This window comes from Capricornis sumatraensis, chromosome 9 (genome assembly GCF_032405125.1).
Source record: "Capricornis sumatraensis isolate serow.1 chromosome 9, serow.2, whole genome shotgun sequence".
In the NCBI taxonomy this organism is placed as follows: Eukaryota; Metazoa; Chordata; class Mammalia; order Artiodactyla; family Bovidae; genus Capricornis; species Capricornis sumatraensis.
The window spans coordinates 83,948,234-83,963,091 of NC_091077.1; the positions used below are offsets into that span (position 1 = coordinate 83,948,234).

At 37.2% G+C, this 14,858-nt stretch overlaps 1 non-coding gene across 1 annotated transcript; it reads left to right on the forward strand.

Moving 5' to 3' along the window:
* Window positions 1-12,968: 12,968 nt before the first annotated feature.
* Window positions 12,969-13,040, forward strand: TRNAC-ACA (transfer RNA cysteine (anticodon ACA)). The gene has a single exon. It is a non-coding gene; the product is annotated as a tRNA-Cys (tRNA).
* The last annotated feature ends 1,818 nt before the right edge of the window (window positions 13,041-14,858 follow it).

The following is a 14,858-nucleotide window of genomic DNA, read 5'->3' on the forward strand; positions in this document are numbered from 1 at the left end:
GTATAGCAAAACTTGGAAATAAACAAGATGTCCATTAGTAGGTGGACACATAACTAAACTGTGATACATCCTAATGGTGGAGCTCAGCACTAAAAACAAAACAAGAATGAAGAATTATCAAGCAGGAAAAAACATGAAGGAACCTTAAATGGATATTACTAAGTGAAAGAAGCCAATATAAAAAGGCCACACATTGTATGATTCCAAGCATATGATATTCTGGAAAAAGAAAAACTATGCAAACAATAAAAAGAACAATCAGCAGTTCCTAGAGGTTGGAGAAAAAGCAGCAGTCGAAGTCGTTCAGTCCTATCCGACTCTTTGTGACTTCATGGACTATACGGTCCGTGGAATTCTCTAGGCCAGAATTCTGGAGTGGGTAGCCTTTCCCTTCTTCAGGGGATCCTCCCAACCCAGGATTGAACCCAGCTTTCCAGCATTACAGGTGAACTCTTTACCAGCTGAGCTACCAGGGGAAGAGGTTAGTGGGGAGAGATAAAGGAGTAGGAGTAGTACAGAGAATTTTGGGGGCAGTGAAACTACTCTGATAACATCATGCTATTATTTGTCCAAACCCACAGAATATGCAACACCAAGAGTGAACTTTAACTATGGGCATTGTGTGATCATGATGTGTTTAATGTAGGTTTACCAGCTGTAACAAACGTACCTTTCAGTGCAGTCCCTCAGTCGTGTCTGACTCTTTGCAACCACACGGACCACGGCCCGCCAGGCCTCCCTGTCCATCACCAACTCCCGGAGTCCACCCAAACCCATGTCCATTGAGTCGGTGATGCCATCAAACCATCTCATCTTCTGTTGTCCCCTTTTCCTTCTGCCCTCAATCTTTCCTAGCATCAGGGTCTTCTCAGACGGTAAAGCGTCTGCCTGCAATGCGGGAGACCCAGGTTCGATTCCTGGGTTGGGAAGATCCCCTGGAGAAGGAAATGGCAATCCACTCCAGCACTCTTGCCTGGAAAATCCCATGGATGGAGGAGCCTGATATGCTACAGTCCATGGGGTCGTAAAGAGTCGGACACGACTGAGTGACTTCACTTTTCCTTTCCTTTTGCATCAGGTAGCCAAACTATTGGAGTTTTGGGGGCTGGATATTGAAAAGGGGGAAGATAGGCATGTGTGAAGGGCTTCCCAGGTAGCTCAGTGGTAAAGAAACCACCTGCCAATGCAAGAGATATGGGTTCAATCCCTGTGTCAGGAAGATCCTCTGGAGAAGGAAAGGACAACCAGCTTCAGTGTTCTTGCCTGAAAAATCCCATGCAGAGAGAAGCCTGGCAGTCCACAGGGATGCAAGAGAGCTGGATAGGACTTAGTGACTAAACAACAAACAAGTGTGTGTAGGCAGGGTATATATGGGAAATCTGTGTATCTTTCGGTCAATTTTTCTGTGAACCTAAAACTGCTCTATAAAGTATATTTTCCAAAATGATATCAAAGTACTAGGTGTACCAGCAAAGACAGCATATAACTACTTTTCTTTGAGAAGGTGTAGGATATGTTTCAAACCCATCTGAACTCTATATAAATGTAGAAAACTGTATCTGAATTGCAGAAATAAAAGTAATGTGAATGCAATATGGACAAGTGATGAAAGTACATCATTTACTAGGGAGTTTTTAATTTCTTTACTCTTAAACCATGGCTAAAAACATAATAGCAAGTGTGTCACTACTAACATAGGAGGTATTATCAGTCATCAAAACTGAAGTGTGTCTTTATATTGTTCTGTATTACTGAGATTAATCCACATTACTGATTCTTGTTTGGAATTCCTTTGGAATGATGGTGATATAACACAGGTGTCTATTTGTGACTTGAAACAAAGTGATGCCTTTTGTGCCACTACATCAAAGCATGAAACGTTTGTCTACTTGGGTACTTTGACATTTTTTCTTTTAAATTTTTTCATACTTACCATAATTTCTATAATATATATTATTTTATGTGAAAATTTTTAGACAATTTCAATTTATAGGCAAATAATTTGAGAAAGTATTGCAGTTTTTCTTAAAAAATCATAGTTAAATATGACTATGACATTAAATATGTATCTTTATCTCCAATATATATGTTAGTTGCTCAGTTGTGTCCAACTCTTTACAACCCCAGAGACTGCCAGGCTGCTCTGTCCATGGAAGAATACTGGAGTGAGTTTCCACTCCCTTTTCCAGGGTATCTTCCCTACCCAGGGATGGAACCTGGGTCTCCCACACTGTAGACAGATTCCTTACCGTCTTAGCCACCAGGAAGCCCCTGGTTATATACTGGAGATAAATCTCCACTATATCTGCCCCATTCCTCATACAATGGGGATTCAATTTATATGTTACAAATTAAACATACAAATCAAGTTATGTAATTTTTATATAGTCCTAGAGTAAACATATTCTGGAGAATAAAACAGACAATAGCTATGGGAGCATTAGATACACTGTTTTCTGGCACCACAATAGACAAAGGAGAAACTATTGGCTCTAAACTCCAAAGCAGTCAAAGGTAATTGTCATGACTAATAAAGGAAACATTTGCACATTTTTTTCTTTTTTTTTGCAGCTCTCAGAAATAATGGGTTTGAATAGAGGTCTAGATATGACTATATTTTTAAATTTAAAAAGTAGAATCCTTACCTCCTTCGCTGGTTTATTTGATATATTCTTTGTTGTGGCAGGACTCACATGTTTTAATTTATAAAACATGTCCTTGAAGCTAGGATTCAGAAACCTGGATTACAAAACAAGTGAGTGCTTGGGATCAAATTAATCCATGGCCTGATTACTGCTGCTGGTAATGTTTATTGTACAACCATGTCTAGACTTTGGTTTCTGGCATAAACTAACTTCTAATCTCTCCCATTATAGACCGAAAAAGACAGCAATGTTATATGTTCATTTGTTTCATTGTGAAGTTCTTATATTTATAAAAATGAATTTTTTTCACAAATAGAATTAGAAGTAATATTAAAGCTATTATAACAGAGAAACCCAATCAATCTTCAATTCAAGATGGTGTAAGCAATTTCATATTCCCTTGGAAATCTCAGTTTTACAATACTTTGTCTCTAATTGCTTTTGCTGGTAATTTCAGAAGTTTAAACTTGTAAATTAGAATTGCTTGACAAGCCCAATACTCCAATACTGAGCTCAGCAGCATCTATCCAACTTGGAATAAGTCTCGTTCTGAAATGGTTAGGAAACTCTTGTCCTTTAAATCGCACCAAGGAAAAAGCATTTACATGTGAAAGAAGAATGAAATTACTCAACATTTTTCTTCAGGACAAACTAATGACCAGTTTTATTGTTCTAAATATTTTAAATGTAATTACTATGGCAAAAATATAGTCAACCAAGTGGAGCAAGATATTGTAATAATCTATACATTTCTAACCAAAAATATACTTTTAAGATAGTAGACATGGAAGTTTGAACACACTTTAGGGAAATGACAACAAGCTATGAAGTGTGCAAATCCAGATAGATGGATTGGGTTTTTCATTCTGACAAAGGAAGGTGAACAAAGTAAGACCCAGAATAAGCAAAAGGTCCAGAACCACTATGGAGAATAATAAAAGGACCCACACAACTGAAAGGAACAGGAGGGATTCTTAAATTAGTTCTGGTAGCCAGACTACCAGAATTCACCAGATTCCTCCATCATGACGAATACAGTGATTGACTTGAGGTCTTTTTAAGCCCTTATATTTAGTGTCCAAAACAAATAAGTAAAAAAATAAAGAATTATTTCCTTGAAATATTCTATTAATAAATGGTACTCTCCAGGGATGCCTTTTGATGATCAAGGATATATATATTTTTTCTTTTGTACAGACACATTTTCATATTAAATTACACATTTCGACTGGGACACCCTGTTCTTGTCTCAATATACAGAGTGCAAGTGATGAGAAAGAAAATAACTGGTTTCCTAACTATGTTCTACCAGCAAGCAATGACCTTTCAATCTTAGCTTAATACATGAAATGTGGATTTTAAGATAATTTCAAATATTATTTTATCCAGAGTTCTCAGTGCCTAAGTACAAATGAACATCTCAAACAAGAATGTCAGATGCACGGGCACATCTTTATAGAGTAGGAAGGCAATTTTTTTCAAGCATACTCTGCTTACAGAGAGACGGGAATCCCCAAATCTTTGAAAAGTAGCTAGCTATTTTGGATTCTTTCAAGGTCAATGCAGTATGCTTATGAGGGAAATCACTGAAGTAGAAATTGGAAAGATGATCAGCATAGAGAAAGGTTGGCATTTTAACCAGTTGAGAATCCCAGTGTATAACCTTACTAGGCCACACTGATTAAAATGTCTAGAAAGACCAGCTAACTGGGAGTGATGACAGAAAATTGGTGGCTAGAAAGAGGATGCATGTATGTATCCGACCACAGTTCACTCCCTGAGCAAAAGCATGAGATTAAGGGTCCCTATCTGAGTATCTTTCCAGAACGATATAAAACTTCCCATGGTAACATCAATTTTAAATTTCTATTTCTGAGTCAAGCTATTCTGCATGTAAATATACATATGTTTTTAAAGATTAAAAACATCCAGTGAAAAAGGAGATTGTTGGAAAGATTATCAAGATTACCTTGAACTGTGGGGCACCCTCACAGAATTTTCATGTCCAGGTTTCCTCTGATTTAAGACACCTTTCACAGGTAAGGATCTTGCAAATGGGGTTTCTATTTCTCCACAGAACAGCCTCTGTAAATTTCCTGGGGACTCCAGCAAGTTAATCTCGGCTGTTGCTGTTTTGTGGTAGGCCTCTCAAGTCCTAGATAGGTAATCTAGGATGATTCATTCTCCTCCAGCTTTCACACATTCTGTTTGTGATGAATGTCCAAGAAATGCACTGATGCTCTGCCCTGATAATAAAGCTTTTGGACTGGTTTTGCAAATCTTTTACTTGAACCAAAGGAACACGTTATACAAAAGTGCCAGAAAGCATCACAATCAAATTAGATTGTCTAGAGCTGGAAAGCAATTTTTGCCAGTAAGATGTAGGCTGACATAAATGAGGCAAAAGACAAATGAAGACATGCATGTTTTCTGTTTGAGGTGTATATTAACAGTTTTGATGTAGTGTTTTCTTTGTGTGGCTTTAAAAATGGATTTTTTTGTGTGTGTGGTTTTAATCTAAGTTAAGGTTGGGAGGACCTAAGGCATATAAAAACAAAACATTTGGGTAATTGAGTAATATTCAGACAAGCCCTAGCAATGAATAAAGTGGTGAAATTTAGTCAGATCTGTGAAGAAGTGGAATAAATCTTCAAGGCTTTCCTTATAAATATTCATTTACACAGACTACATCATGTGTCTGCATATCTATCTAATGCCAAAAGTTCAGTAGCTAACTTCCATAAAACAAAAACTAGTTAATCTCCATAGGATATAAACCATGAGGTAATTCCTCCCTCAGCTTTAAATTCTGTTCATTTTTAGGTAGCCATTTGTATTACCTCAATAATATATGTGTTTGTGACCCTGGGAATGTAGTAAGTTCTGTTTATGTTGCCATTCTTGCTTAAAGTTTATTAAACATTTAGTATGTGAATGTTATGTGAAGATTGAAGGATACAAGTAACCAAAACAGAAATGGAGCCTGACATTTAAGATGCCATAAATGAAAAGGGAGTCTGATGAAAGTAACAGGAGATCAACAACGCAAAGTAGAATTTAAAAAAATGAACGCATAGAGAAAACCTCCCCCAAAGGCACTGCACAGTTTCTTAAGAAAGTGAGATTTATACCTGGGGAATTAAAATAATTTAAACCATTTAAATATTATTTGAACATGCTGATACTTCCAAGTCATTTAAAAGACCATTCAACTTAGATCTGTGCAATTCTTTAAATTGATGCTTTATAAATGCTTATCAATATACTTCAACTGACGAGCCAAATTTTGGATTGTGTTTGGAGTTTATGTTAGAGGGAAGTTTTATGACGGAATTGAACATCCTTAATTTTGAGTTAAAACAATTAGAAAAGATTACTTTCCACCTTTTCTTATTCAAGGATTATTCCTTTAATACTACAAATCTTGTGATTTAAACAATTAAGTATGGGACTTGTTGCATATTGGGTCATCTTGTCTCGACTTTATTCTTTTTGTTGATAAACTTCGTACTACTCAAAAGATACAATTTAAGATTAAAACAAAAATTAATTCAAAAGATGATGTATTGCTGTCTTTACTTTCTTCACTAAGTGGAAATGTCTTTTGTGTAAAACAGTAATTCCACAAAGCATTATACATTGCTTGCTAATGGAAAGCTGAGAGGAAGCTGTTTAATCCTGGAGTTTGATCAGCTCAGTTTATAGCATTAAAAAGAGGTAATTTTTTTTGGGGGGGCTATCATTCTATAATAGTTCATTAATGTAAAATAATTAAGTGAAATATCTGTTTGAATTAGGCAGATGAATATTACTTAGTTTGAATTACAAACAACAAAGTTCTTGATTTTAAGAAACAATGCAGATAAGTAAAAAAGCTAAAGGGCAACTCCATTTAGATAAAAGGGGTAAGTCACTCCAGGACACTCCTACACCTTAATTTACATAAATTATTTTTTAATTTAATGACTGAAACCTCTATGAAGCTCTTCAGTATATTTGCACATGTATTCACATAAATGAGTAAAAGAAATAAGTTATATCTATTTTCAATTTGTTGCAAGAGGGCATCAGAGGGCAGACACACTGAAACCATAATCACAGAAAACTAGTCAATCTAATCACACTAGGGTCACCACCTTGTCTAACACAATGAAACTAAGCCATGCCCTGTGGGGCCACCCAAGACGGGTGGGTTATGGTGGAAAGGTTTGACAGAACATGGTCCACTGGAGAAGGGAATGAATGGCAAACCACTTCAGTGTTCTTGCCTTGAGAACCCCATGAACAGTATGAAAAGGCAAAATGATAGGATACTGAAACAGGAACTCCCCAGGTCAGTAGGTGCCCAATATGCTACTAGAGATCAGTGGAGAAATAACTCCAGAAAGAATGAAGGGATAGAGCCAAAGCAAAAACAATACCCAGCTGTGGATGTGACTGGTGATAGAAGCAAGGTCTGATGCTGTAAAAAGCAATATTGCATAGGCCCCTGGACTGCAAGGAGATCCAACCAGTCCATTCTAAAGGAGATCAGCCCTGGGTGTTCTTTGGAAGGAATGATGCTAAAGCTGAAACTCCAGTACTTTGGCCACCTCATGCGAAGAGGTGACTCATTGGAAAAGACTCTGATGCTGGGAGATTGGAAGACTCTGAAGATTGAAGGCAGGAGGAGAAGGGGACAACAGAGGATGAGATGGCTGGATGGCATCACCACCTTGATGGACGTGAGTCTGAGTGAACTCTGGGAGTTGGTGATGGACAGGGAGGCCTGGCGTGCTGCGATTCATGGGGTCACAGAGTCAGACACGACTGAGCTACTGAACTGAACTGATTTTCAATTCAGTTTCAGTATTTGACTGACGTATTATATTGATGTCCCAGATATATTTTTGGTTATATTTTCATATTATCATCACATTTAAGACTCAAATAAGAAATGGTTCCCCAGTTCAACATAATTTCATGTATACACACACGTATATATATATGTGTGTGTATATGTATGTGTACTTATATGATGCCTCATGTATGAAACAGTATATAAACACAATTATACTCAACAGTATAATTTTGTTCTCAAAAGAGAGTCTAAATTTCTAAAAATAACTTTTTCTGCAACAGTTTATTATAAACCCATATGAAACTATATGGGTTTTGTAGAAAGATTAGATATGGCTTTTCTCTCAAAGGGTAGAGCAATGCATCTTATTGATGGAAAAAGAGATAAGGTCTCCCTTAATTTAATTTCTCATTTCAGCAAACCTATATGCAATTTTTAAAAGTTTATGCCTCAATTTCCCACTCAGGTCATAGACTATTTCAGTAATTAGAAAATTCTTACATGCTCTTTTTCAATCTCCACAGCCTCCACTTTCTAGACAGTCACTGTCTTGTTTTCTATCATCATGTATTGGTTTTTGGTTTTGCTTCATTTAGAACTTCATATAAATAGATCTATATACTTTACTGACTTCCTTTGTCAACACTATGGTTTTAATGTCCATCTATGTTTTACGTGTCAGTTGTTTATTCCCATTTACTGCTAAGAAGTATTCGACTGCATGACAAAATCACAAATTGATTGATCCTTTTCCTGTTAGTGAACATTTGGACTGTTTTCTGTTTTTAGCTCTAAAGCCACTATGAAACTTCTTTTGTAATATTTTTTCATCACTCATTGATAATTAATGAGCATAATTGCTAAGTCATAACTGTATCTTGACACCTTAAAGAAAATGTTATATTGTGGTATACCATAGTTTTAATTTCCATTTTCCTGATGATTAATGCTGCTGAAAACCTTTCTTATATGCTTACGTGCCTTCATTTGTATGTGTCTTTTTAAAAGTATCTGCTTATGTCTTTGGCTTTTAGAGGGACAGGGGAGCTGTTGGAGTTGTTGATCATTTTGTTATTGAGTTATAAACATGTTTTTATATATCCCAATGCAACTGCTACCATGCCAAATCACAATGGTTATTTTCTTCCCTTTACGGCTTGCATTTTCACTTTCCTCAGTGGTGTATTTTTATGAACAGAAGTTTTAAATTAAGTATAATTAGCCCTTTTTTTTTCTTCTATGTTTCTTTTCTTTAAACCTTTTCTAACTCTAAGGTTGTAAAAGTATGCTGTTTCTTTTAGAAACTTTACAATTTATTCTTCACTTTTCTGTTTATAATACATCTGAAATTAAAAATGTATAGTATGAGGCAGAAATTAAGATTCATTTTATTTCTTTAGGGATGTCCAGCTGTGAAAATGAAAACAAAAATTCTTAATTTTTTATTTAGTGCACGTGTTGGGAAAAAAAAAATCAACTTACTGAATGTTCAACCTACTTCCACATCATCTGTTTGTTACCTTGGTCTTACTATGTAATAGTACACTAATTTCATATTCCCTTGATTTCTGTAGCTGTATAATAGGTCTTAAAAATCAGATACTGTATCTTCCAACTAATAAATGTACACAAATCTTGTTATAGATCACAACTTCTCTTAGATTATTTTTGGTGGTTATTGTTGAAAAGTTGACTAGAGAGGATTTAAAAATTTCCTCTATAAAAGAGGATTTTAAAATTTCCCAATAATGAAAAGGACATCTTTTTTGGGTGTTAGTTCTAGAAGGTCTTGTAGGTCTTCATAAAACCATTCAACTTCAGCTTCTTCAGCATTACTGGCTGGGGCATATATTTGGATGACTGTCATATTGAATGGTTTGCCTTGGAAATGAACAGAGGTCATTCTGTCATTTAGGAGATTGCATCCAAGTACTGCATTTCAGACTCTTTGTTGACTATGATGGCTACTCCATTTCTTCTAAAGGATTCTTGCCCACAGTAGTAGGTATAATGGTTATCTGAGTTAAATTCACCCATTCAAGTCCATTTTAGTTTGCTGATTTCTAAAACATTAACTTTACTCTTGGCATCACCTGTTTGACCACTTCCAATTTGCCTTGATTCATAGACCTAACATTCCAGGTTCTTATGCAATATTGCTCTTTACAGCATTGGACCTCACTTCTATCAGCAGTCACATCCACAACTGGTTACTGTTTTTGCTTTGGCTCTGTCTCTTCATTATTTCTGGAGTTATTTCTCCACTGGTCTCCAGTAGCTAGTGGAGGTGATGGAATTCCAGTTGAGTTATTTCAAATCCTGATAGATGATGCTGTGAAAGTGCTGCACTCAATATGCCAGCAAATTTGGAAAACTCAGCAGTGGCCACAGGAATGGAAAAGGTCAGTTTTCATTCCAATCCCAAAGAAAGGCAATGCCAAAGAATGCTCTAACTACCACACAATTGACTCATTTCACACACTAGTAAAGTAATGCTCAAAATTCTCCAAATGAGGCTTCAACGGTACATGAACTATGAACTTCCAGATGTTCAAGCTGGTTTTAGAAAATGCAGAGGAGCCAGGGATCAAATTGCCAACATCTGCTGAGTCATCAAAAAAGCAAGAGAGTTCCAGAAAACCATCAATTTCTGCTTTATTGACTATGCCAAAGCCTTTGACTGTGTGGATCACAATAAACTGTGGAAAATTCTGAAAGAGATGGGAATACCAGACCACCTGACCTGCCTCTTGAGAAATCTGTATGCAGGTCAGAAAGCAACAGTTAGAACTGAACATTGAACAATAGACTGGTTCCAAATCAGGAAAGGAGTACATCAAGGCTGTATGCTGTCACCCTGCTTATTTAACTTATATGCAGAGTACATCATGAGAAACGCTGGGCTGGAAGAAGCACAAGCTGGAATCAAGACTACCGGGAGAAATAAATAACCTCAGACATACAGATGATACCACATTTATGGCAGAAAGTGAAGAAGAACTAAAGAGCCTCTTGATGAAAGTGAAAGAGGAGAGTGAAAAAGTTGGCTTAAAGCTCAACATTCAGAAAACGAAGATCATGGCATCTGGCCCCATCACTTCATGGTAAACAGATGAGGAAACAGTGGAAACAGTGGCACATTGTATTTTGGGGCTCCAAAATGACTGCAGATGGTGACTGTAGCCATGAAATTAAAAGATGCTTTCTCCTTGACAGGAAAGTTATGACTAACCTAGACAGCATATTAAAAAGCAGAAACATTACTTTGCCAACAAAGTTCCATCTAGTCAAAGCTATGGTTTTTCCAGTAGTCATGTATGGATGTGAGAGTTGGACTATAAAGAAACCTGAGCACTGAAGAATTGATGCTTTTGAACTGTGGTGTTGAAGACTCTTGAGAGTCCTTTTTACTCCATCCTAAAGGAGATAAGTCCTGAGGGTTCATTGGAAGGACTGATGTTGAAGCTGAAACTCCAATATTTTGGCTACCTGATGCGAAGAGCTGACTCACTGGAAAAGACGCTGATGCTGGGCAAGTTTGAAGGTGGGAGGAGAAGGGGACAACAGAGGATGAGATGGCTGGATGGCATCACTGACTCAATGGACGTGAGTTTGGGTAAACTCCGGGAGCTGGTGATGGACAGGGAAGCCTGGCATGCTGCAGTTATGGGACTGCAAAGAGCTGGACACGACTGAGCGGCTGAACTGGTTACATAAGCATAAGTCCTCATCTTATTCTGATCCAATGTTCAATGTCTCTCTTTTCCTTTGGCTAATTGATTCTACTTTATTCTGGGTTTCCTTATTTCTCTTTCTGTTCCTCCTCAGCTTCTCGCCCTGCACCCTCAATTACTTGATTTTCTATTAAATCAAGTGCTTTGGAAATAAAAATACATGAAATTGGTTCAGAACAGCCAGTGAATGAGTTATTTGAAAAACTTCATGCCTGAATTTAAAGTAGTAGTTGAAACATATCAATAAATAACAGAGGTCTTTTTAAAACAGATAATAAAGAACATGAAATAAATATGAGTTCAAAAAATTATTATAAACTGATAAAAAATATTTAACTCTCCTGTGAAAGAGATTTAGTATATCTTTCCAAAAAGTTAAACTTTAAGAATTGGAATTTTTAAATTAATGAGTCTAGAACATCATTAATTTAACATGCTTATGGACTCTTGAAAATAGGGTCTAAATTTTAAACACCCAGATTTTTGTCAGTTTAACATATTAAACTTATTCAATCATTTAGCAAACATTTCATCGGAGTATAGCTGGTCCATGAATTTTATAATTGCAAATCAAAAATTAATGAAATATAGTCTTGCTTTCAAGAAGTTCACACTCTAATGGAGAACCAAGAAGTTAAATGTTTAATATTGCATATTTAATATTACTTATCAACTTTACATAATTTACTTGTGTCAATATCTCAAGTGCTACAACAGATGTGGAGTACATTGGAGGTCAACCACGTTTGCCAATTGCTAACGGAAAAAAAATGACCTAGGTCTTGATAGAAAATGAGCTTTATTCTAACCCATTAAAAGGCCAAACAACTATCAAAGCAGAGGATGTAGACATGTGCATTTACATAAAAGAGAAAGGCAAAGAAGCAGATCTATAAAAATGCCTTCATTGTGATAACATACTAGAATTTGGTTGATTATCAGTGCATGAGAGATATGTGTATGTATATGATTCAGAAGAGTCCGGAGATGATGGTAGGGAATGTAGATTACTACTAAATTGAAAAGGATTATATAAATTAAGAATTTAGAAGTATACCATCTTATTTATTGAGATATTTAAGCAAGCAAAGAACTATAAAGCTGAATGATTTGAATTTTTGGTAGGAGGATGGAATGAAAATTCTGATAGGAATATAGAAAACTGAAGTTGTGAAACAAAATCATGCAGATTCAAATAAGGCACATGTTTAAGGAATGTCTACTCAGAGTCCTGCCTTTAAATATGTTACCTAGGGCCTTAGGGAGTTTAACAGTTTCTTTAAGGCCATGTACTTCTGGAAAATACTAAGTATTTTTAATACCAAGGTAAGAATATTAGCAAATTAAACTAAAACAGTGAAAGTGGACAGATAGTAGGGGGGTTTCTGTCAAATGGTTCTGAGATATAATTTAAAAACTGATATCTGATTTGATGGAATTGATTAGATACATGTGATAAGAAAAACAAGAGGAGCTGAGAATTCTTCTAGAAGGTTTAAGACACTGGAATTCCTGGAAGGGTCTCTGAACTTATTTTTTAACATTTTCCCTACCTGTTCCATTCTGGCAATGCTGGCCCACTGTTTCACAAATATACTTCCATTTCAAGTTCTCTATAGGAACTGTTGTTTGGAGTTCTCTTTCCTGAGTTACCCAGTATACATTCCTCAATCATTCAGGTCTCTGCTTCTACATCACTTCATCTGAGACCTCTGTCACCATGTCACATAAAACAGCACCTCCATGACTTCCCTGGTGGCTCAGACGGTAAAGCATCTGCCTACAATGCAGGAGACCCAGGTTCAATCCCTGGGTTGGGAAGATCTCCTGGAGAAGGAAATAGCAACCTACTCCAGTATTCTTGCCTAGAAAATCCCATGGACGGAGGAGCCTGGTGGGCTACAAGTCCAAAGGACTGCAAAGAGTCAGACACGACTGAGCAACTTCACTTTCACTTTTCACTTTCACATGCCTCTCTCACAGTGCTCTGTCTTACTTTTCTGTGTATCCCTAAGCTTTTGAACTGTGGTGTTGGAGAAGACTCTTGAGAGTCCCTTGGACTGCAAGGAGATCCAACCAGTCCACTCTGAAGGAGATCAGTCCTGGGTGTTCTTTGGAAGGACTGATGCTAAAGCTGAAACTCCAATACTTTGGCCACCTCATGCAAAGAGTTGACTCATTGGAAAAGACTCTGATTTTGGGAGGGATTGGGGGCAGGAGGAGAAGGGGATGACAGAGGATGAGATGGCTGGACGGCATCAGTGACTCGATGGACATGAGTTTGAGTGAACTCCAGGAGTTGGTGATGGACAGGGAGGCCTGGCGTGCTGCAGTTCATGGGGTTGTAAAGAGTCAGACACGACCGAGCGACTGAACTGAACTGAAGCATAGTTTGGTATGAGGTTGATGTTTAGTAAACATTTGGTTAATCGATAAACAATTCCAAAACAAAGGTACAAAAAAGTTATAATTTTAAGAACAAAGGGAATGAATTTCAAATGTTGGCATTTCAAGTTCTTTTACAGACTTGTGAAGTCGCTCAGTCATGTCCAACTCTTTGGGACCCCGTGGACTGTAGCCTACCAGGCTTCTCCGTCCATGAGATTCTCCAGGCAAGAATACTGGAGTGGGTTACCATTTCCTTCTCCAGGGGATCTTCCCCACCCAGGGATCAAACCCGGGTCTCCCGCATTGGAGGCAGACACTTTAACCTCTGAGCCACCAGTGAAGCCTTAAAGGGAGGTAATTTGGGGACAGAGGATGTTTTCTACTTGCAACAGAAATAACACATACAATACAGGCAGCCACATACTTGAAAGTCCCAGTCAAAATGCTTGTTGTATATTCTATTTGAAAAGCAAATCATCTAAACCCATGAAAGATCTTTGAAAAAAATCTACCTTGATTCATAAAATCAAGATTCTGGGGTTCATTCTTAGTATTATTTCATTTTTTTTTTTTTTTTTTACTGATGCTTGGTTAATAATGTTAGTTTCTGGTATATAGCAAAGTGATTCAGTTTTATATATATTATTTTCCATTATGGGTTATTAGAGGATATTGGATGTAGTTTCCTGTCCTTGTTGTTTATCTATCTGATATATAGAAATTTGTATTTGTGCACATCTCCTGTTGAGACTCAAGCCTTAAGCCTCTCTGCGCAGCCAAGCCCAGGCCTCCCCACAAGAGTGTAATAAAAGTCTGAACTTCAGCACCCAGTCCCCAAGTGTACCAGAAGATGTGCATCTGAGGCTAGGGAGTACAGGGAGTTGGCTAGGATCCTCTGTTCTGATCCCTCTCTGCTCTCCCTGACACAAGCCAGCTTCCAAACTTTTGTCTGATTCTCTGAAGTTCCCTTTCTGTTTCAGCTAATCTCCCCATCCGTTAAAGAGCTCCACAAAGAGAGGGAGTATTTCTACTTTCACAACTCCCTCCCAGGGACACAGGTCTAGTCCCAATCCTATTTAACAAAATTCTTTCATCCTACCCAGTTACATGATGACCTTTCTAGCAATTTTGGTTGTCTGCGATATGGTAAGCATTCAGCTGGTATTCTGAGGATTACTCTACATACAGATTTATTTTAGATGTATCTGTAGGAGGAGGTGAGTTCCATGTCCCATTCTGCTATCTTGATGT